We start from the raw sequence: 21,115 nt of genomic DNA, 5'->3' as shown, positions 1-21,115 counted from the left end.
GGTGGTCCGGGGACCCCCAGGGGTCCGCGAGCTATGCCAGAGGGGTCCGCAAGATGCTATTAGAATAAAAAATATATTAAATATATTTCGTATGATAACAGATTTTTTGTTTTGGCCGCTTCCTGCATGAGCAGAGTCTAGCGCAAAACTAGAATTAGATAGAGGCAGTAGTTCTGCTGTATGCCGTTAGGTGGCGCTTTACAAACACTACTGTTTTGCAAAGAGGCAGCACGCGCATTCTACTAAGGCTCACCTCCCCAAGATGCTTTGCGCGCGTCGGCTTCATTTGTGAGCTACTGTGCAGGTACCCTGTCTTCTCCATTCCCCTCCCTCCTCCCTGGCGCGCGCTGCCTCTTTGCAAAACAGTAGTGTTTGTAAACAAAGCGTTTTTCGCGGAAGCTACAGTTCGCGTAGTTAAAAATTGACCGTTGGTTAAAAAGTGGTTCGTTAAAACGACAAAGGCTACAGATGAAGAGGAAGAACTGTAAAAAACGTATAAATATAAAATATAAAAAGACTCTTAATTTGGCTCTCACTTTTTAATTTTAGGATTAGGAATTAATGGGGGTCCTTGTCACAATAGCGGCTCGATGAGCGGTCCTCGAGAAAATTTTGTTGGGAACCCCTGTCTTATACAAAAAGAACTTATCATGTCTCAAATAAAGATGCTTTACAGATTTTACCGCGTGTCGTACCTTTTTTTATCTCTCTTCTTCCTCTATATAGTTCCTCTAAACTTGTTCTTTCAAACTTGGCTTCCTCTATCCTCTCTCTTGGTTTTATTTACCAACTTTCAGGTCTCGGTGCCTTGTTTGTTTCTTGCTTGTCATACTCTTATATGAATTTCCAATATACATTTTGACAACAGCTATATATATATCCTTGTTGTATTTTCTAAAGTAAACCTACTGGTGTTTTCAGTTTTTAAAATATTCTTTCACATATTCCTCAAATTTAATCCACTCTTTTTGATATCTTTGATCTTTTTGATCTCTTAACCTATTTCTATTTTTTAACCTAATTCTATTTTTTTTTCTGTTTACTCCTATTACTATTTTTATTATTCTACAACAAAATATTGCAAGGCGGGGGTCCTTGTGCACAGCCCTGCCTCTTTCCAGGATACTCCATTCCATTCCACCTTCCACCCAGTTTTCTGTCCCTGCCCCCATCAGAGCTAGCCAGCCTTCCATTACCACTGAGCGTGCTCAGTCCTCGCTGGCCTGCTTTTCCTCCCCTGACCCTGAGAGCCGTATTCGTGCTTGAGCAGATCAGATCTCCTCTTGCAGAATGGCTCCTTCCTTTCCTCTTGCCTGCTCTGTAGCCCCTTATGTGTCCCAAAAATCTCCTCCAGAAGGGGAGGCAAGGATGAAGAAGCCCTGCTGGCCAGGTCAAAGCCTATATCTGTGGAATGCTGGATTTCCCCCCACCCACCCAAAGATTTGCTGAGCTACTGTAAAACTTGGATTCCCCCCCCCCAGGTCTGCTGATACCACCATCTTTTGCATTTGGCTACATGTGGACTAAGGGACGCAGGTGGCGCTGTGAGTTAAACCAAAAAGCCTAGGGCTTGCTGATCAGAAGGTCAGCGGTTCGAATCCCTGCAACGGGGTGACCTCCTGTTGCTCGGTCCCAGCTCCTGCCCACCTAGCAGTTCAAAAGCACATCAAGTGCAAGTAGATAAATAGGGACCGCTACAGCGGGAAGGTAAACGGCGTTTCCGTGTGCTGTTCTGGTTTGCCAGAAGCGGCTTTGTCATGCTGGCCACATGACCTGGGAGCTGTACGTCGGCTCCCTCGGCCAATAATGCGAGATGAACGCGCAACCCCAGAGTCGGTCACGACTGGACCTAATGGTCAGGGGTCCCTTTACCTTTACCTGTGGACTGATACTCCGCATGCTAAAATCATTATTTGATTGGTTCTCAGTATTTATACCCCAGACTTTCTATTCAAAACTTTTTAACCTGGTGGCTGAAACCCTGCAAGTTCAGAACCAAGTTAAATGCCTTTGTGGGAAATATTTCATAACCAGGACACAGCCACAGGTGCAACTCACCCAGTCAGGGAATCTCAAAGAAAAGTTTCCAATAATAATCTTAAGAGCCACACAAGTTCATACAGGAATACTGAACAGAGCTTGCCAATCAAGGGGAAGGGGGAAATAAATGTGTACCATTATATAAATTTACTGAATGACATACTTTGAATAACTTATTTTCTCTGCCTAGACTTTACATCCGTTTTGATTCATGCTAGGAACAGCCTGTTTGGCTGGCGAATTTCTCCCACCGGCAGCCAAACGAGTTAGAAATTATTCCAGCCTTTCTGGTGTGTTGACATTAGCTAGGAACTTGGCAAAATTGCACGTGAAATTGTTTTAATCCCCGGCATGACAAAGAAAGGAAGTTTGAACAAAAGTGGTATGTAAACATTCTGTTTTCTCTATAGTAAACGTATTTGAGAAATTAAACATATTTCTGAAAATGGAACAAACTTGTTTACTTTCATACAGTGGCTTAAAAAGAAGAAGAATGTGAGCACAGTTTGTGCCTCTGGGTATACCTGACAATAATAATAGGACTTCAGAGTCAAATTATGCCAGAAAATACTCTGAATCTACTTCCAATTGATGATTTGGTGTTTTTGGCAACTTTCAGGGGGCAGGTAAAATTCTAACACCTTGCATGCAGAAAAGTCTTGCCTAAATACAAGGTAGACGTGTTTTTATCTTGTCCGTTTATGTTGTGAACTGCCCTGAGATCTATGAATGAAGGGTGGCATACAAATAAGGGGTAACCCATAGCCCAGGGACGCGGGTGGCACTGTGGGGTAAACCAATGGGCCTAGGGCTTGCCGATCAGAAGGTCGGCGGTTCGAATTCCCACGACGGGGTGAGCTCCCGTTGCTCAGTCCCAGCTCCTGCCAACCTAGCAGTTCGAAAGCACGTCAAAGTGCAAGTAGATAAATAGATACCGCTCTGTCAGAAGGTAAACGGTGTTTCCATGCGCTGCTCTGGTTTCACCAGAAGTGACTTAGTCATGCTGGCCACATGACCTGGAAGATGTACACCAGCTCCCTCGGCTAATAAAGTGAGATAAGCACTGCAACCCCAGAGTTGTCCGCGACTGGACCTAACAGTCAGGAGTACCTTTACCTGCCCCCCATAAGTTGTTGGACTCCAATTCCCATCAACCCCAGCCAGCATGATATGGGATGATGGTAGTCAATGATGCTTCAAAACATCTGAAGGACCACAGGCTGCCCAGGTGCTTCTTGAACTATGCCAAAGCAAGTGTCCTTCATTCAGGGGTGCCTTGAAGAAACAGCAGGAAAAGCTTTCCCTGAAAAATTGGCAAGCCTTTAGGATTGCGCTCACTCCAAGTGACCTTTTGCATCCTTTCAGGAGGGCTGTCAGGTCCTGACCCATAGATCATGGCCATGTTCCTTTGAGTAAGGGCTGTAGCTCAGGGGTAGAGCATCTGCTTTGCATACAGAAGGTACCAGGTTCAATCCTCTAGGTAAGGTTGGAAGAGACTCCAGGTCTCAAACCGCTGCCAGTCAGTGTGGACTATACTGAACTAGATGGACCAGTTGTCTGTCGAAGATGCATAATTTGCTCCTGGAATGGGATACCAAAGATGAATAGGTCGAATCTGTGATGACACAATGGGCGAAAGAAGTGGGTCATAATATACAAATGACAGACTGGGAAAGGCTACGGAAAATAGATCTGAAATTTACGGCATGCTCTTGAAAGAAAATTATATGAAAATGATGTACCAGTGGTATTTGACCCCAGTAAAACTGGCAAAAATATATAGAACAAGTACCAATATATGCTGGAAATGTAAAGAAAAAGAAGGTACCTTCTATCATATGTGGTGGACCTGTAATATAACTAAAAAATTCTGGGAAATGATATACAGTATAATGAAATGAAAAAAGAATTTTGAAATAACTTTTGTTAAAAAATCAGAAGCTTTTTTATTAGGAATTATAGGTACCGAGATACCAAAGGACCAGAGGAAACTGTTCGTGTGTGCTACAATGGCCGCCCGGATGTTACTAGCTCAGAGATGGAAGGAAGAGTCACAGCCCCAACCAGAGAAGCAGGGAAATCAAGTTGATGGACTATGTCAAAATGGCAAAACTAACTGGGAAGCAAGAAGACAATAAATTTAAAAAAGAATGGGAAATGTTTATAATGTACATACAAAATCAATACTTCTGTTTATAATGTACATACAATATTTATGTTTATAATGTACATACAATATCAATACTTCTCCAATTTTTCATCTTCCTAAGTTGTAAACAGGTCAAAACATTAGCAGGATTTTAGATACACTTGTAATGTAATAGAACATGTCTATATGTTCTGTTAAATTACAAGTGTATCTAAAATCGTGCTAATGTTTTGACCTGTTTACAACTTAGGAAGATGAAAAATTGGAGAAGTATTGATATGCAGTTGGAAATAGAATCAAAAGGACATGTGGAAGGGATGGGGGGGGGGGAGTCAGGAGATTCAGAGTAATCTCGATATTTGGATTTTGTACTGTTTTATGTTGTATGTTTATATTTTTGAAAATCAAATAAAAAGATTATTTAAAAAAAGAGATGGATCAATTCTCTGACTTAGTATAAAGCAGCTCCCTACATTCCTGGTTCAACAGAGCTCTCCAGATGTTAGACCCGAGTGCTCTAAATCCTCCTCCAAAAGGCTATCAATGTAACTTTTGCACAGATGAATGTCCTATTTGCATTCAGAAGGATTATCGCCATCCGTGTGCAGAATGCTAACTTCCCAGAGAAAGACCCCAGGATCTCTGTGATATTTGTCATATAATGGCTCCGTTTATTTGTGTAAATATGAGCATCCATCAACTGCACAAAACAGACTTTTCATTAGCCGTTTTACCATGGCGGGGGAAAGCTATTAATTTAGTCAGTTCCTTACAATAAGCTCTTGTGTTGCTGCGATACCAGAAACTGATGAAAAGAAAATAAATGTTAAGACTGTATTAGATGTAAAGGTTAATCCATAAATCAAAAGGAAAATGTCAGTTGCCTTTTAACATTGATTGAGATGTAATTTGGTGTCGGTAGCAATGCCTTTGTTATATAAATTCGCAAATCCTCTCCTGTTTAGGAGCCCAGGTCTTTGTAACCTGAAACAAATTAAGTCATTTGTTTTGTTTATATAACCACATCAAGATTGATCACCTTGTTCCATTTCGCTTTCCATGGATTTAAAAAGAAATGAATATTTACAGCTGTCTGTTCAGCTCCTGATGGCTGGCAGACATGGAATGCCGCATTGCGTCGAGTTTCCATTAATTTACTTTAAATATCATTTCATCAAATGCATGTTTATTTTCTATTTTAAATGTTATAATATTGTAGACTTAAAAAAAAAAGCAAAAAAACAACACTGACCGGTAGAGTGTGTACAGAAAGAGCCTGGCTATATCTCACAGATAGATTACTGTAATACTCTCTCTATGAGGCGGTCCTTACACCTGCAGCTTGTGCAGAATACTACAGCCCAGGTGGTGAATGGTGCTTCTTACCATATATATATATATGATAATATGACTAAGAGATCTGCACTGGCTGCTTATCAGCCGCCAAGACAGTTTGAAGCTATTGTTATTTACGTACAAAGCACTAAGTAACTCAGGATCAGATTACCTGAAATATCACATTCCACTCACAATTGCCTGTAAGGAAATCCCTGTTTGTGGGCTAATGCCCTTCTGCAATTCCGTTGCTGAGCTCCTCTCCACAGGAGGGAAGAAGGGAGATGGGAGCCCTACTTCAGAGCTGAGGCAGCCTCATGCTAAGATGATGATGATGATGATGATGGTGGTGGTGATGGTGATGGTGATGGTGATATATTATTTATACCCCGCCCATCTGGCTGGGTTTCCCCAGCCACTCTGTGCGACTTCCAACAAAATATTAAAATACAACGGTCTGTTAAACATTAAAAGCTTCCCTAAACAGGGCTGCCTTCAGATGTCTTCTAGAAGTCTGGTAGATGGTTTTCTCTTTGACATTTGGTGGGAGAGCGTTCCACAGGGCGGGTGCCACTACCGAGAAGGCCCTCTGCCTGGTTCCCTGTAACTTGGCTTCTCGCAACAAGGGAACTGCCAGAAGGCCCTCGGTGCTGAACCTCAGAACGATGGGGGTGGAGACACTCCTTCAGAAGGGAGAATTACCCATCCTCTCCAGTCTCTAGTCTCAGCCCACCCACCCCCATGCCTAGGAGACAACTCCTGCGGGCCATGGGGACTTTGGCTCCCACAATAAAATATTTGAGGGGGCCACCCCTCCCCCAAGATGATGGGCATTCCCATTCAAATGGTATGTGTGCACTGTTTCATGTGATCAATTGTGTGGGGTGGGGCTTACTTGGACCCCCACAATATTTTATTTAAGTTGGCATCACTGCCCCCATGCCAACTTCCTGTTCCCCCTCAAGGCTTGTCTCAGCCTGGCAAGACCCTGGGACTCATGACAGCACTACCACCACCCCCAATATAATGCATTTCTGTATGTTATTTTCACAAATATATGCATTTCTTTCCATGCTTTACCCCCAATGTATGCATTATTGTACTGTATGCCTTACCCCGCAGGTGATTGCAAAATTCGGAGAAATTCAAACTTTGAAGGGTGGTTGTGTTTTGGTTCTTGCATTGTTTCAGAAAGCGTAGGTAGGTTCGAATCTAAATGTGAAGTCATCGCCCCCACCCTAGTCCCATCTATGCCTTTTTGCGGAACTGCAGCAGTACCTTCTGCTTATGCCTGACCCTGCCATCAGACAGAGTGAAGGGTTTCCAATTAGAAGAGGAAAATTGGAGACAAGGCAAGCTAGGCTGAAATGGCATAGGGGGACAGCATTCAAGGCCAGTCCTACCATTAGACAGAGTGAACCAGCTGCCTCAGGTGGCTGATGTTGGGTGTTGTGAAAGGGCAGTACATAATAAAGGCCCTGGGAGCCTTTATAGGAGAGCTGCTCTGCTCCAGAGGAAGAACTATGGGGAGAGACGCTTTCTGCTGGTCATAAGGCAATGGCTTTCCCACCTTCCAGCTCTGGGAGCCTTCCCCAGACCTTGACTTTGAGAACAGCAGAAGCAGCTGGGAAGAGAGGAGTTCGGGGATATCTTTTTAAAAATTATTGTATCAGTTGTGTGTCCTTGTTTCTCAATTTGACCCTTTTACATGGTTTTGTATGTTTTCTGGTATTTTATGGATTGTGATTTGCTGTTATCTTAATTGATTATAGATTGGTAATTTTTTATTGTAATTGATAAGTGTAAACCGTTTATTATTTGCTGATGTTTAATTTTACTGTTTTGGGATGCGGGTGGCACTGTGGGTTAAACCACAGAGCCTAGGGCTTGCCGATAAGAAGGTCGGTGGTTCGAATCCCTGCGACGGGGTAAGCTCCCTTTGCTCAGTCCCAGCTCCTGCCAACCTAGCAGCTCGAAAGCACGTCAAAGTTCAAGTAGATAAATAGGTGGGAAGGTACCATATTGGTACCATACAGTGGGAAGGTACTATATTTTTCGCTACGCACCTGACCATAGGACGCACCTAGTTTTTAGAGGAAGAAAACAAAAATATATATTTTGCTTTCTTGAATTGTCCTAGGCATAGCAGCTAACTCCTAGAGGCCTAGGTGCCTTTGCCCCGCCCCCCAATTAAATATTCGAGGAAGCTTATTTTGCAAAGGGGGAAAGCTCCATTTTTTTAGGATCAGCTCAAAGTTGTGCAGCTTTTTTGCAAATGGGGAAAGCCCCCTTTTGGGGGGGTGTCAGCTCAGACTTGTGCATCTTTTTTGCAAAGGGGGAAAGCTCGATTTTTTAGGATCAGCTCAAAGTTTCTGAGTTTCCTTGCAAAGGGGGAAAATCCTGTTTTTATGGGGTTCAACTCACAGTTCTGCAGCTTCTTCTAGAGGAAAGGAAAGGGACCCATTTCTACAGTTTCCAGACAGATAATCTAATCAGCCAGTTGCATGTCTCCCTCTGCAGACAACAATTGAGGCCTAGACAAGGGGCCAGGAGGGGCCGGGAATGGAGCTAGCTCTCTTATCTCCCTCCCCGATCTGTTGCAATCAGCTGCTAAGCGGATTCCTTTCTCTTTCCCTCTTGTTAGCCTTTAGCTCTTTCTTTTTTAATAAAAAAAAACACGATCTGCCTTTAGCCCCTGGGCAATTTGGCTCCAGGGACCACACATTTGCTCCATAAGACGCACAGACATTCCCTCTTACTTTTTAGGAGGAAAAAAGTGTGTATTATTATAACGGAAAATACGGTAAACGCCGTTTCCGTGTGCTGCTCTGGTTCGCCAGAAGCGGCTTAGTCATGCTGGCCACATGACCTGGAAGCTGTATGCTGGCTCCCTCAGCCAATAACGCGAGATGAGCGCTGCAACCCCAGAGTTGGTCATGACTGGACCTAATGGTCAGGGGTCCCTTTACCTTTAATTTTACTGCTTACTGTTGGATTCTAATGGATTGTTGAATATTGCTTTATTTGATATAAGTTGTTTATTTTAAAGTTATTGTGACTTTTTATATTGGGTCAGACTATTACTATTAATTTTTGTTGTTGTTGTTGTTGTTGTTGTTGTTGTTGTTGTTAGTGTTGGAAGCTGCCCAGCCAGATGTACAGGGTATAAATAATTAATTGTTGTTGTTGTTATCATTATCATTATCTTCACTGAGTGTTAATACAATAACATCAATGGACTTTTTAGCTCAGAGAAAAGGTGAGTAAGAAATGATGTGATAGAAGTTTATAAAATTCTGCACGGCATAGAGAAAGCCAATAGAGAAAAGTTTTTCTCACTCTCTTATAACCCGTAGAGATCCCAAGAAACTGGATGTTGGAAGATTCGGGACAGATGAAAGAAAGTACTTCTTCACAGAGTGCGTAGTTAAACTATGGAACTCCTTCCCACAGGAGGCAGTGATGACCACCAATTTGGATGGCTTTAAAAGAGGATTGGACAAATTCATGGAGGATAAGGCTGCCAATGGCTGCTAGCCATGGGCTCTTCTTCAATGGCCAGAGGCAGCAATGCTTCTGCTTGTCAGTTGCTGGAAATCATGGGAGGAAAGCGTGCTCTTGTGCTTGCTGGTTCACCACAGGCATTCATTTTTCCACTGTGAGAATAGGATGCTGGACTAGATGGGCCCTTGGCCTGATCCAGCAAGGCCCTCTTCTGTTCTAGTCTACTGCCAGTGACAGGAAGAGGTACAGTGGTACCTCTACTTACGAGTAACTCTACTTATGAATGTTTCTACTTACAAACGGAGCTCCATCCGCCATCTTGGATGCGGTTTAGATAGGATTTTTTCTACTTACGAATTTTTAGATAGGGTTGCTTCTACTTACAATTTTTTTTTCTCCCAATGCATTCCTATGGGATTCGACTTACAATTTTTTTCGACTTACAAATGTGCATTCAGAACGCATTAAATTTGTAAGTAGAGGTACCACTGTACTTGTGATATTTTACTGCCCCAAAATGCCTTCCTTCTCCTATATGGTGCAATTTTCCTGGTCCAAATACACCCATGTCAGTTTCAGTCAGGAAGCACTCTAGGGAATACTTTCACATGACAATGGTTCCACTTGGTGGCCGCAGACAGCTTGTAAATTGAGAATACAAACCCTACAGAGGGATTCCATGTCACTCCCAGCTGTGCTTTGGAATGTTCAGTACTAGCATGAAATCTGTGGTACCCAGGAAGAGATTCAAGGAAGAGGCTGTGGTTCTTGCATATCAGTTGAGCAACCACTATGTAAAAGCAGTTCTAGCAGTTCCAACAACCTTAAGAATCAATGCCTAGGGAAAGAATCCAACACAAACTAGATATAGTAGCCACCTTTGGAAGCAAGGGGGCAGCAGATGACAACATTGTCTAATCTCTATGTTTGCCTCCCTCCCTTTAATGGACCATCCTGTTTTAGACAGAAAGATGTTAGTAAATGGTTAAGGTCACACTAGGAACCTGCTTCCATGCAAGAAAATATTTATTTCCCTTTCATACTGATTGGTCTCAGGGGGCACCCACATTTGTAGGGCAGACAAGATAAAGAGCTTCTTTCAATGAAGCCTATTTAACTTACATAATTCTCAGCCACAAGATTGGGGTGCTGATAATCACTAGACAAGAGGCAAAACAAAGTTAATGTCACTCATGTAAATCAGATCAATAGCTTAAATATATTATGCAGGCCTGAGAGGCCCACTGTGGATTAGACACATGGGTCAAAGAATTGTAGAGTTGGAAGGGAATCCCCCTGCAAGGCAGTAATCTCAACTAAAACATCAGTGATAGGTGGCCATCCAATCTCTATTTAAAAACTTGCAAGAAGGAGAGTCCACCAACTTCTGAGGGAGTCAATTTCTCTCTCAAACAGCTCTTACTGTCAGAAAGTTCTTCCTAATGTTTAGTTGGAAACTCCTTTCTTGTAACTTGGTTCAAGTCCTAGCCTCTGGAGCAGGAGAAAACAAACTTGCTCCATCTTCCATGTGACAGCTCTTGAGACATTTGAAGATAGTTATCATATCTCCTCTCATCCAGGCCAAACAGACCCAAATTCCCTCAACTGTTCCTCATAAGGCTTGTTTTCCAGACCCTTGATCATCAATTTTCCTCTTCTGCACATGTTCCAGCTTGTCAATATCCTTCTTCAATTGTGGTGCCCAGAACTGGACACAGTACTCCAGTGGTAGCCTGACCAAGGCAGAATAGAGTAAGACTATTACTTCCATTGATCCTGACACTATACTTCTGTTGATGCAGCCTAGAATAGCATCAACTCCAACCCTAAAAACCTTGCCATTTCTTGCTTACTCTTTATACTTATTGAGACAAGATGTCTGCTATTTCTCTCCTTCATTTCTATTCATCCTGTAAATAGTTCTTACCAAGATACAGTGGTACCTTGGGTTACAAACGCTTCGGGTTACAAACACTTCGGGTTGCAAACTCCACTAACCCAGAAGTAGTACCTCGGGTTGAGAACTTTACCTCAGGATGAGAACAGAAATCATGCGGCGGCAGCGGGAGACCCCATTAGCGAAAGCGTGCCTCAGGTTAAGAAGAGTTTCGGGTTAAGAACGGACCTCTGGAATGAATTAAGTTTGTAACCCGAAGTACCACTGGATAGCCATTCCTGCATGAATAAAGCCTTTGAACTCCAGAAACTTTAAGTGATTGTTTCCATCTAATTCCCCCAAGATGCAAGCTCTCCTAACAAATGTGAGGGGATTCCAAAAGCTAAGTGCCACAATACTAAAGGCCTGATTCCTATATTGTATTGAATGGACCTCCTGATAATGTGGTCCCGCTCCTGCAGAGTACACCTATCAATTAGGTATATAAGGAGTGGCATTATCTTTTAGGAATACTCAAGCTGCAAAAGGTTTTGTACACAGTGACCAGCACCTGGTAACATATGCCTAAGAAGAAGAATGAAAGGCATCCTTTCTTTCTTACATCCAGGAGCTTTTTAAAAGGGATTTCTTATACTGAGAGGCCTATGCAGTAGCCTGAAATGTCTCTTGAGCAGCTACCCATTTTAATTATTGTTTTACATTGCTTTGTTTTTTTTAATGATATTGCACATCCCCCAGACGTATTGCAAGAGGGTGATATAGAAATACTTTTATACATACAGTAAGTACTTCAGCTAAAAGCAGGCTTCCGGTGATGCTAGTTTTCTAAGTACAGGTATGGTTAGTTTGTGTGAGAAACTGTACATGTGATACCACCGTCTGCAATCTGAAGTGGTACAATCCACTAAGAAGCCACATGACGTGATTCTGCCGGACGCAGAATCAGCTCCTGCAAAATTCAAGATTTTTATAAATCTTTGTCCCAAATTGTACAGGGCTTTATACCACAGCACATCTATTTCAGCCCTCAAAGAGCTTTTGAAAAGAATTTAACAAAATCCTCTTCCTCTCTCTCCCACATCCCAACTTTCATCTGCCACTAGATGGCAGGAACAAACAAACAAACAAACCATATAGCAGCAGCATGTCAGATAAGTTGAACTCCTAAAGGGACTCTAGAATCAAGCTTATTTTTATTGCATTTCAATACATTGAAGGCTGCCGCAAGAACCTCAGTAAACAGGCAGGAGATTAGATAGATGATGATAGATAGATGATAGACAGATGATGATAGATAGATAGATAGATGATAGATAGATAGATAGATAGATAGATAGATAGATAGATAGATAGATATAGATGATAGATAAATTTGGACACACACACACACTTTTGTTTGGTACAGGTATTTAAAAATGCTAAAGTTGTTGTTGTTGTTGTTGTTTTCTTGGGCACCAACATTTCCTTCATCCAAAAGGGGAAAATGGCTGCTTTGTGAAGCAATGCTTTTCTTTTTTAACTTTACAAGGTTGTTATTGTACTTCACCTATTACAGTATTTGTAACAATAGATTCCAAATATCATTGAATTTGTCCATATCAAGTCTGCGTTTATATGCAAGTTGTTCATATGTTGTGAATTTGTATACATCTTCGATCCAATCATAGAAGGGAGCTACCTTTTTATTTTTCCAATTCATCAGTATCAGGACTCTGAAAAATGAGCAAAAACATGGCCCATGATAAGGAGACAAAAAACAGCAATCAGCAAAAACTTGGCACATGGCTCAGGATACCAAAAAAATGGCCAAGAAAGTAATCCAACAAAAAGCCAGGAGCTTTCCTTTTAGGAATTATAGGGACAGAACTACCCAAACTGTATAAAAATTTATTCATGTATGCAACTACAGCAGCAAAAATGTCCCAGCGTAAGAAGAATGGATACAAAAACTTATGCAATATGCAGAAATGGCAAAACGTACTGGGAAAATAAGAAATCAAGATAACAAACTTTTTATAAAAGAATGGAAATGGTTTTTTTGAATATTTACAAACAAACTGTAAACAGATAAGAACATCAGCAGGATTGTTGTAATAACCTGCAGTTTTATAAGAGTATATATTTAAAGTAGATGTATATATTTAAACGAGATGGTTGGACAGTGTTCTCGAAGCTACAAACATGAGTTTGACCAAACTGCGGGAGGCAGTGCAAGACAGGAGTGCCTGGCGTGCTCTGGTCCATGGGGTCATGAAGAGTCGGACACGACTAAACGACTAAACAACAACATATATTTAAAGTAGATGAATAAATGAACAAATTAAGTTAATTTGGATATGCAGAAAATATTTAAAATACATTTAAGGAACTGTAGAAAGAAGGGGAAGGAAGTCAAGTTTTGAAATGTTAAAATGACTGTAAAATTATTGAAATGTATAAAACTGAAAATCATAAAAGAGAGTGTGTGTGTGTGTGTGTGTGTGTGTGTGTGAATGTGACCCACCAAAAAAAAAAATGAATTTCTGAATAGTGGATCAGGACGCCTACAAGTAGCAGAAAATGTGAACCACGGATCAGGGCTCTTAAAAATGGCCAGAAACATTGGCAGCGGAGGCTGGGCTCATTGGGCCAAACAGAGCTATGCCCTCCAATGTCAGTTGCCAGCCAACATCTGCCTGCCTGCCCCCTTACTTACAACCAGCCCTCCTCCTTCCTTGTGTTGCCTTAGAACTCAGCAAGGAGTTGGAGGAGGAGACCAAAGCTAGAATTAGTTGACCTTGCCTCTCATCAGCTCTGAGTCTGCCTGCCACTGGCTCTGGCGCCACCTACTGCTGGCCTCTCTGCCTTCCACCCGCTGCTTTTTATCCTTCAGGATGCAGTTAACCTTTCAGGGTAGGACTTTGGGGGTGGAGATACAGGGCTCCTCTCAGCAAAAGGGGACCCCAACACAGCAGGACTGGCTTCCTTCATTGGGAAGCAAGAAAGGTGATACACAGTCCCATCTAAATAGGAGCAGGGAGGTTGAAATATTATTCAGGCCAGAGCCTACAACAGGCATCCCCAAACTTTGGCCCTCCAGATGTTTTGGACTACAATCCCCATCTTCCCCAACCACTGGTCCTGTTAGCTAGGGATCATGGGAGTTGTAGGCCAAAACATCTGGAGGGCCGCAATTTGGGGATGCCTGGCCTACAATTACCTAACCACATCATTGCCAAAATCTGCAGACCTCTAAAAGCCTAGATATAGATTTGTTTTGGGGTGCTAGGCCCTGATTTCAAATGGTCTAGAGTTCAATCCAAAATGGATCCATGCAGAGCTGGCTCACTCATGAGACAAGGCGGGGCAATTGCCTCAGGTGGCAGGATCCACAGGGGCAGCAGCCCCCGATGCAGATCTTTATCCCCTCTCTCCAAATAGTCCCTGAAGTAGATATTCACTCACCCCTTCTTCCCTGGCGGGGAGGGGGCGCCATTTTGTGGTTCTCCTCAGGTGCCCAAATGTCTTGGCGCTGGCTCTGGATTCATGGGAGGAGATGGGAGCAGACAGATCCGCCAGCGCCATCCAAAGTTTTGCTGAGCTGCTGCCTCTAGTGAAAGCAAATGCGTTGAAATTACACAGAAGGAGTGTTGGGGGTTGAGAGAGAAAGTTGACTTGTGTGTCCATCTGGATTTCCTGGCGGATCGGCTGAGGGGAATTCCGCCACACATCACCCCGAATCAGCGGAAAACTCTGCCCCATGGCGTATCTCATTTCGCTGGGATTACCAACAGCTTGAGACGTTGACTAAGAGGCTGGAAACTTCCCCAGGAATGCAAAAGGGTTCCCCTTTCCCAGGCTATTAAAAAAAAAGAAGTCATTTGTTTGTGTAACCTTAATATAGATACACTTCATCTTAACCATTATAGAATTACTGTACAGAACATTCCCCCCCTACCAATTCTACCATACAGCTGTTAGACTACAGAGCCCCCCAAAACAGACATGAACAATTTAGAGTTTGGGGTCCCCGCTTAAAAAAATAACTCAATTCAACCTGACAGACGTGAACATTATCCAGGTGATGAAGTTTTAAAAAACAAAACAGAATGTTAGGGAAGGCCCTATTTTTCCCACGAGGTGGCAGTAGAATTAAAGGTTTAGGGGGAACGATTTTTCTGGAAGCTTAGAAATGACAGGGAAAAGATCCCAGTGACTGTTCAACAAGCATTACAAGCTCTTTCTCCATCTCCATCTCCCTCTCCCTCTCCCTCTCCCTCTCCCTCTCCCTCTATCTATCATCTCTATCTCTCAGGGAGATTTGGGACAGCCACGTTCAACTTCTTTGTAGAGGGACACAGCTCACCAAATTGGATGGGTGAGAACAACACAATATTGTTGAGCCTGGAAATGAATGTATTTCAACTTTTATGTTGCCCAAACTGAAGAAAGGAGTGGGGGGGGGGAGAGTAAGACCTATTCTCTTCAGATAGCACATCAGAAGCCACTCTCGGACAGTGCAGAGCCATATTCTCCTAAATTGTGAGATGAACTTTATGTAAAGGCATAAGCAGCTTCAAGGGGCAGGTACCTGTAACGTTCCTGTCGGTACATCCAGTATTTGTTTGTGTGTTTGGTTAAGGAAGGCAGAAGTGGCTTCAAGTGTCAGTTCATGGCAATGGGAACACTTTGAGTAACCTAGAGGTGGCAGTAAACTCACCATCTCATTTATGCTCCTACTTTGACACTAGACATTGTCCCCGAGACCCAGGGACATTGCAAAACAGTATTCTCATCAGAACACAGTTTGATGGCACCATGGTGCAGAACAGCCTTCGGCAATCTGGTGCCCTCCAGATGGTTTTGGACGACAATACAGGCGTTCCAACCATCTGGAGTCCAAGGCAGCTGTGGTCCAAGCACATCTGGAGGGCATCATGGAAGCATGGCACAGGTGGTGTGAACTGTGAGGTGGAGCTCTGTGTGGATGCAGGTCCTAACATTATAACAAATGTGAACGTTTCTGGTTCAGAGAGGCATTCTGCCTTCGAGTACCAGCTGCAGGCAGCCAAAAATGGGAGCAGATGATCCCCTTTCCTAGGGAGTGTAGGTTGTTAAGAGTAGCTGAGTTGTTAGGAGACACCCCCCCCCTTCCCCACACAGAGCTACAGTTCCCTGGGAAGAGATATTGAATGTTAAACCACTCTGGGAATTGTGGTTCTGAGAGGTTCTCCTGAAAACTCAGCACCCTTAACAAACGATAAGTCCCAGGAGCTGCATATTCTTGCACTGCATGGGGTTGGACTAGATGATCCTCAGGATCCCTTCCAACACTTCAATTCTATGATTCTTTAGGGAAAGCCATGACTGTTTTAAGCGGCATGACACTGCTTTAAATGTATAGGACAGGTGGGTCCTCTGTGTTGTGACCACTCCGTGACAGAGACCAGGACACAGTAAATAATGAGATGTCCCTCGACAGAAGCCCTTTGATGCTGTTGCTTTGCACATATTACAGATTTTCCAGCTTGCCTGTGCAACAGGAGGTGAAGGGAAGAAACCCCCCAAGAGGGGTCACATTTTTTTATAGTGCTCTTCCTAAGCAACTAATATAAATCACTCAGAAAAGGAGGTTGGATAAGAGCAATTCTATAATCCACCGGTTGAAACTAAACCAATTTACCAGGATGAAAAACTAACACACATTCTCACACACACATGAACTTGAAAGCAACAGAAGATGTGTACATGGAGCAGAGGTGTCTGCTGCTATTTATGGCTGCCCTTTGAATGGTTAAGGAGTGAAATTTGTTTGGTTAAGGCTGGAGACGGAGTCTTAGTTTGGGCGCATTCTGGAGTGCTTTGACTGTACCTCCTTTGAATAGAAGGCCTTCAAAATCTTTCTCTGGTATCAGACTTGCATTTTTATTCCACCCCTCCCCTGAGCAGCTTAGGTTGGCAGGCTCAGCTACATTCCCCTTTCCTCATTTATTTTCACAACAACCCTGTGAGGTAGGTCGACGTGAGGAACCACGACTGACCCAAGGTCAGCTTTGGCGAAGAGTAGGGATTGAGGAGACATTAGATTTGATATGCATTCAAAGCTGAATCAAATTTACACTTTCCCAACAGTATGAAAACAGGAAACACAGATAGCCTTCAAAAGCCGCATTTATCTGAATTTTGCAATGCAGTTCTCCAACAAAACAATGTTTTTACAAAGATACATGTATTGGGGGGAATTGCTTGCAAAACGGTGTACATTACTCAAAGCTGCATGTAGAAATGTGTTTACAGTGGTACCTCGGGTTACAAACACCTCGGGTTACAAACACTTCAGGTTACAGACTCCGCTAACCCGGAAGTAGTACCTCGGGTTAAAAACTTTACCTCAGGATGAGAACAGAAATTGCACACCGGCGGCACGGCGGTAGCAGGAGGCCCCATTAGCTGAAGTGGTATCTCAGGTTAAGGACGGTTTCAGGTTAAGAACGGACCTCCGGAACGAATTAAGTTCGTAACCAGAGGTACCACTGTATTAGGAGAATTTCAGCACTAAAAGGCTGGTGGATTTTCCTCAGATCACAAATTGCTGCAAAATGTGGGGAACTGATTGGAAAAGTGAGAAAACGACAGAACTGAACTTGACAGATTCTTCCATCCCTTGGTAAGGAATTGATCCTGGGCCTTCCTCATCTAAGTCTGATACGCTATGCCCAGGGATGGGGAAACTGTTGCCCTCGATATGTTTTTTGGACGGCAGTTCCCATCATCCTTCACCACTGGCCACACTGGCTAGGACTATTTCCAGCTTTTATCTCAGTGGCTTCAATCTCAGCAGGTCCTTGTCCCTTTTCGACTTCTTTCTCATGTGCTGCTTACACCTTTTCATTTCAAACAGTGTTGCACAAGCTACCCTGAAGCTTGCTAGATAAGGAAGAAAGAATCTAAACAAATACATCAGAACGCCCCTCATTATACATAATATTCTCTCCCACAAACTGGAAAATATGAGTGAATGGTGGGCTGGCTGCCAGATATTTAAATCGCCATGAACAAGCTCCTCTGAGCTCATTTGGAAAACCTGATGGATTGTACTGCCATTCACCAATTTCGGTCCAGGCCAAAAAAAGAAAAGAAATACTGAACACTTGGGAATCCTGTTTGGTTGCCAACCTCTGACAACAGTTTCATTTTTATTTTTTTTAAAAGAAGTTTAATGTATGGCTGATCACCATATGAGAAGACCTTTCCTGCCATGCAGAGCTATTTATCTAGAAAAAGAGGTGCCGGAACTCACCATGAACACCTCCCTCACTTAGAATGGTAATGGTGCCCATCTGAGAGGTGCTGGAACCGAGTTCCTGCATGTTCCGGATGAAAAAAATCCCTGCTGCCAGGCAAAATGAGCTAGGAACCTTAGCCATCTTAGATCTCTCCCTGTAGCAGTTCAACTGGCTAATTCACTTGAGCACCTATTTGCATCTGTATCAGCCACAAACACCAGAGTTCAGCTACGTGTGGGTGAATTGTGTCAAGTTTGGTCCCTTGTTTTCCAACCTAAACTTCAATTCTCCACATTTCCACATCTGTTCGTTATTTTATTTTTTGAAACTCCTCATGAAAATTCATCAGCATTTTAGTGCGAATTTCTCCTACAATGCACCATTTTGCAAAGCAATTTTCTCCCACTGGAATGCATTTTTTTCATATTATTTATACACATTTCCCCCTAATATGTGCATTTTGGGTGCACATTATCTAGCTGGAGAACTGGGATTGCAAAATTCGAAGAAGTGTGAATGTCAGAGGATGGTTGTTTTGATTCTTGGATTGCTTCAGAAAAATGTGAATTAGATGGGTTCACCTTTATATGTGAACTGAATCAAGTTCTTCTCCCATGCCTAGATTCAACTTGTGGGTGTTGGGCACCCAAACTGAGTCACAGACCAACCTACAGTGAGTTCAGGACCCAGATTCCTACATCTTTCTGTCTGTTTTAAGTTATGATTTTGTAGAGAAGGAGATAGAGAATAATTGATATAAAGGGGGAAAGTTGGGGTGGGGAAATGTCTATGAACACTTTTTCAAGCGCCCTCCTGTCCCGCCCCCCGCCCCGGACAAAGAGGGCTATTTTATCAGAGAGTTACTGAATAAGTCATTTACCCTCACCTAGTGCCTAAGAATAAATACTGGAGGATACAGTATTTATGGATCAGTTGATTGTGTTTATATCCCGTCTTTCCTCCATGGAGCTCAAGGGAGTATTAATTGTTTTCCCTCTCCCGATTTCATACTGTCACGGTCCGGTCGGCGGGCGTCAGGACCAGAGGCAAGATGGTGGTGAAGAAGCAGGGTCGAAGGCAGAGGCGAAGGTCCACGGGGCACGAAGCAAGGCGAAGGCAAAGCGAGGGTCCAGGAACAAGAAGCAAGGCGAAGGTCCACGGGGCAAGAGCAAGGCGAAGGTGAAGCAAGGGTCCAAGGAGCAAGGAGCAAGGCGAAGGATCCAGGAACAAGAAGCAAGGCGAAGGTCCACGGGGCAGGAGCAAGGCGAAGGCGAAGCAATGGTCCAAGGAGCAAGGAGCAAGGCGAAGGATCCAGGAACGAGAAGCAAGGCGAAGGTCCACGGGGCAGGAGCAAGGCGAAGGCGAGGCAGGGGTCCAAGGAACAGGAGGCCAGATGCAACCAGGCAGGGATAGCGTTGCTGTGGCAAAGAGCTGAAGGGAAATGCTGGGCTTTTATCCCTCCCAGCTCCTGCCACCAGGTGCAGTGAGATCTCAAGTGGCCTCACCTGGGCGATTACTCCTTGCTTCTCCAGCACAAGCTGAGGACTTCACCTGTGTGGCCACGCCTTGCTTCTCCAGCACAAGTTGAGGCATGCCCCAGTCCTGCAAAGCACTACAGGCCCCAGAGCCTGACTCCTGCCCATACTCCTGACACATACTCAACAACAATCCTTGAGGTAGGTTGGGCTGAGCGACAACAAGCTTCATGGCTGAGTGGGGATTTGAATTCCTGGTTTCCTGGGTCCTAGTCCAGGTCTCTAACCTTACACTGCATATGGTGCCCAAGCTGCCATCATCGCTGACACTTGTGGTGTCATTAAATAGAATATTCATTAATATAGAAAAGGGAGGGAGGGAAGGCATGCCTCTAACTCAGTTAATGGTGAGCGCCATGCCTCCCCAAATTACTGGCATATTTTGCTGGTTAGAGACTATTCAGCAACAATCCTCCCATCACCATTACTGCCATTTTCTCTCCAGTGAATAGGATGGAGGTTTATGGAGGGCCATTTTCACCCACCACCAATTTGGGACACAAATCCAGAACCCAATTTAGTAGAATCAGCAGGAGGACCCCCCAGGGCAGCTGGGCTGGCACACCACATTTGGAAGCAACAGAAGTAATAAGCATTGCCATCTAAAGCAGGGGTGGGGGTTAGGGTGTACCTGGCAAAAAAAATGTTGCTGGACTCCAACTCCCATCAGCCCCAGCCAGCCTGGCTAATGGTCATGGATTATGGGAATTGGAGTCCAGGAATTTCTAGAGGGCCCAGGTGCCAGGTTCCCCAATCCCTGATCTGGAGAGTGGAGAATATTTGGAGTCAAAAATTACCTAACTGACCACTGCCCAGCTCTAGCAAAAATGGAGAGAGAGAGAGAGAGAGAGAGAGAGAGAGAGAGAGAGAGAGAGAGAGAGAGAGAGAGAGAGAGAGAGAAGCAGATGCAATTGATGAAACATGATGAAGCAAGCTGGGATTAATGATTCCTGAAATGATTCCTGACCCAGATGAACCCAAGTTGTGCAGGACAATCTATGAGAGGTTGGCTAGGGGAATAAAATGTTTTGGCCTCTTGGCAAAGGATAAACTAGATACCCTTTAGGTGTCCTCCATCTCTAAGGTTCCATGAATGGGACACACACACACACACACACACACACACACACACAGAGAGAGAGAGAGAGAGAGAGAGAGAGAGAGAGAGAGAGAGAGAGAAGGGGGGGGTGCTGATACTTTGTCCAGCCCTGACAGCTGCAGGAGAAGGATTCGTCATGGCACGATGTCATTCCCAAGCAGCCGACATGCATATGAGCTCACTGGCTTTGTGCTAACTTGTGAGCACAGCTATAGATTGTTTGGGAGAGGTGCTTAGCCCAGGGATGGAAAATCAGGATTTATCACAGTCTTCAAAATGTGCCAAGGGGAT

At 43.7% G+C, this 21,115-nt stretch overlaps 1 long non-coding RNA gene across 1 annotated transcript; it reads right to left on the bottom strand.

The window, feature by feature from the left end:
• Positions 1-12,099: 12,099 nt before the first annotated feature.
• LOC148683705 (uncharacterized) lies at positions 12,100-19,556 on the bottom strand. The gene is made up of 3 exons (XR_015946816.1): positions 19,077-19,556; positions 14,370-14,763; positions 12,100-12,637 (listed from the first exon to the last, which is right to left on the bottom strand). It is a non-coding gene; the product is annotated as an uncharacterized LOC148683705 (long non-coding RNA).
• Positions 19,557-21,115: the final 1,559 nt, after the last annotated feature.

This window comes from Zootoca vivipara, chromosome 13, assembly GCF_965207765.1.
Source record: "Zootoca vivipara chromosome 13, rZooViv2.hap1.1, whole genome shotgun sequence".
Taxonomy (NCBI): Eukaryota; Metazoa; Chordata; class Lepidosauria; order Squamata; family Lacertidae; genus Zootoca; species Zootoca vivipara.
The sequence above is the reverse complement of the archived record's forward strand: the minus strand, read 5'-3'. Positions and strand labels throughout refer to the sequence as shown.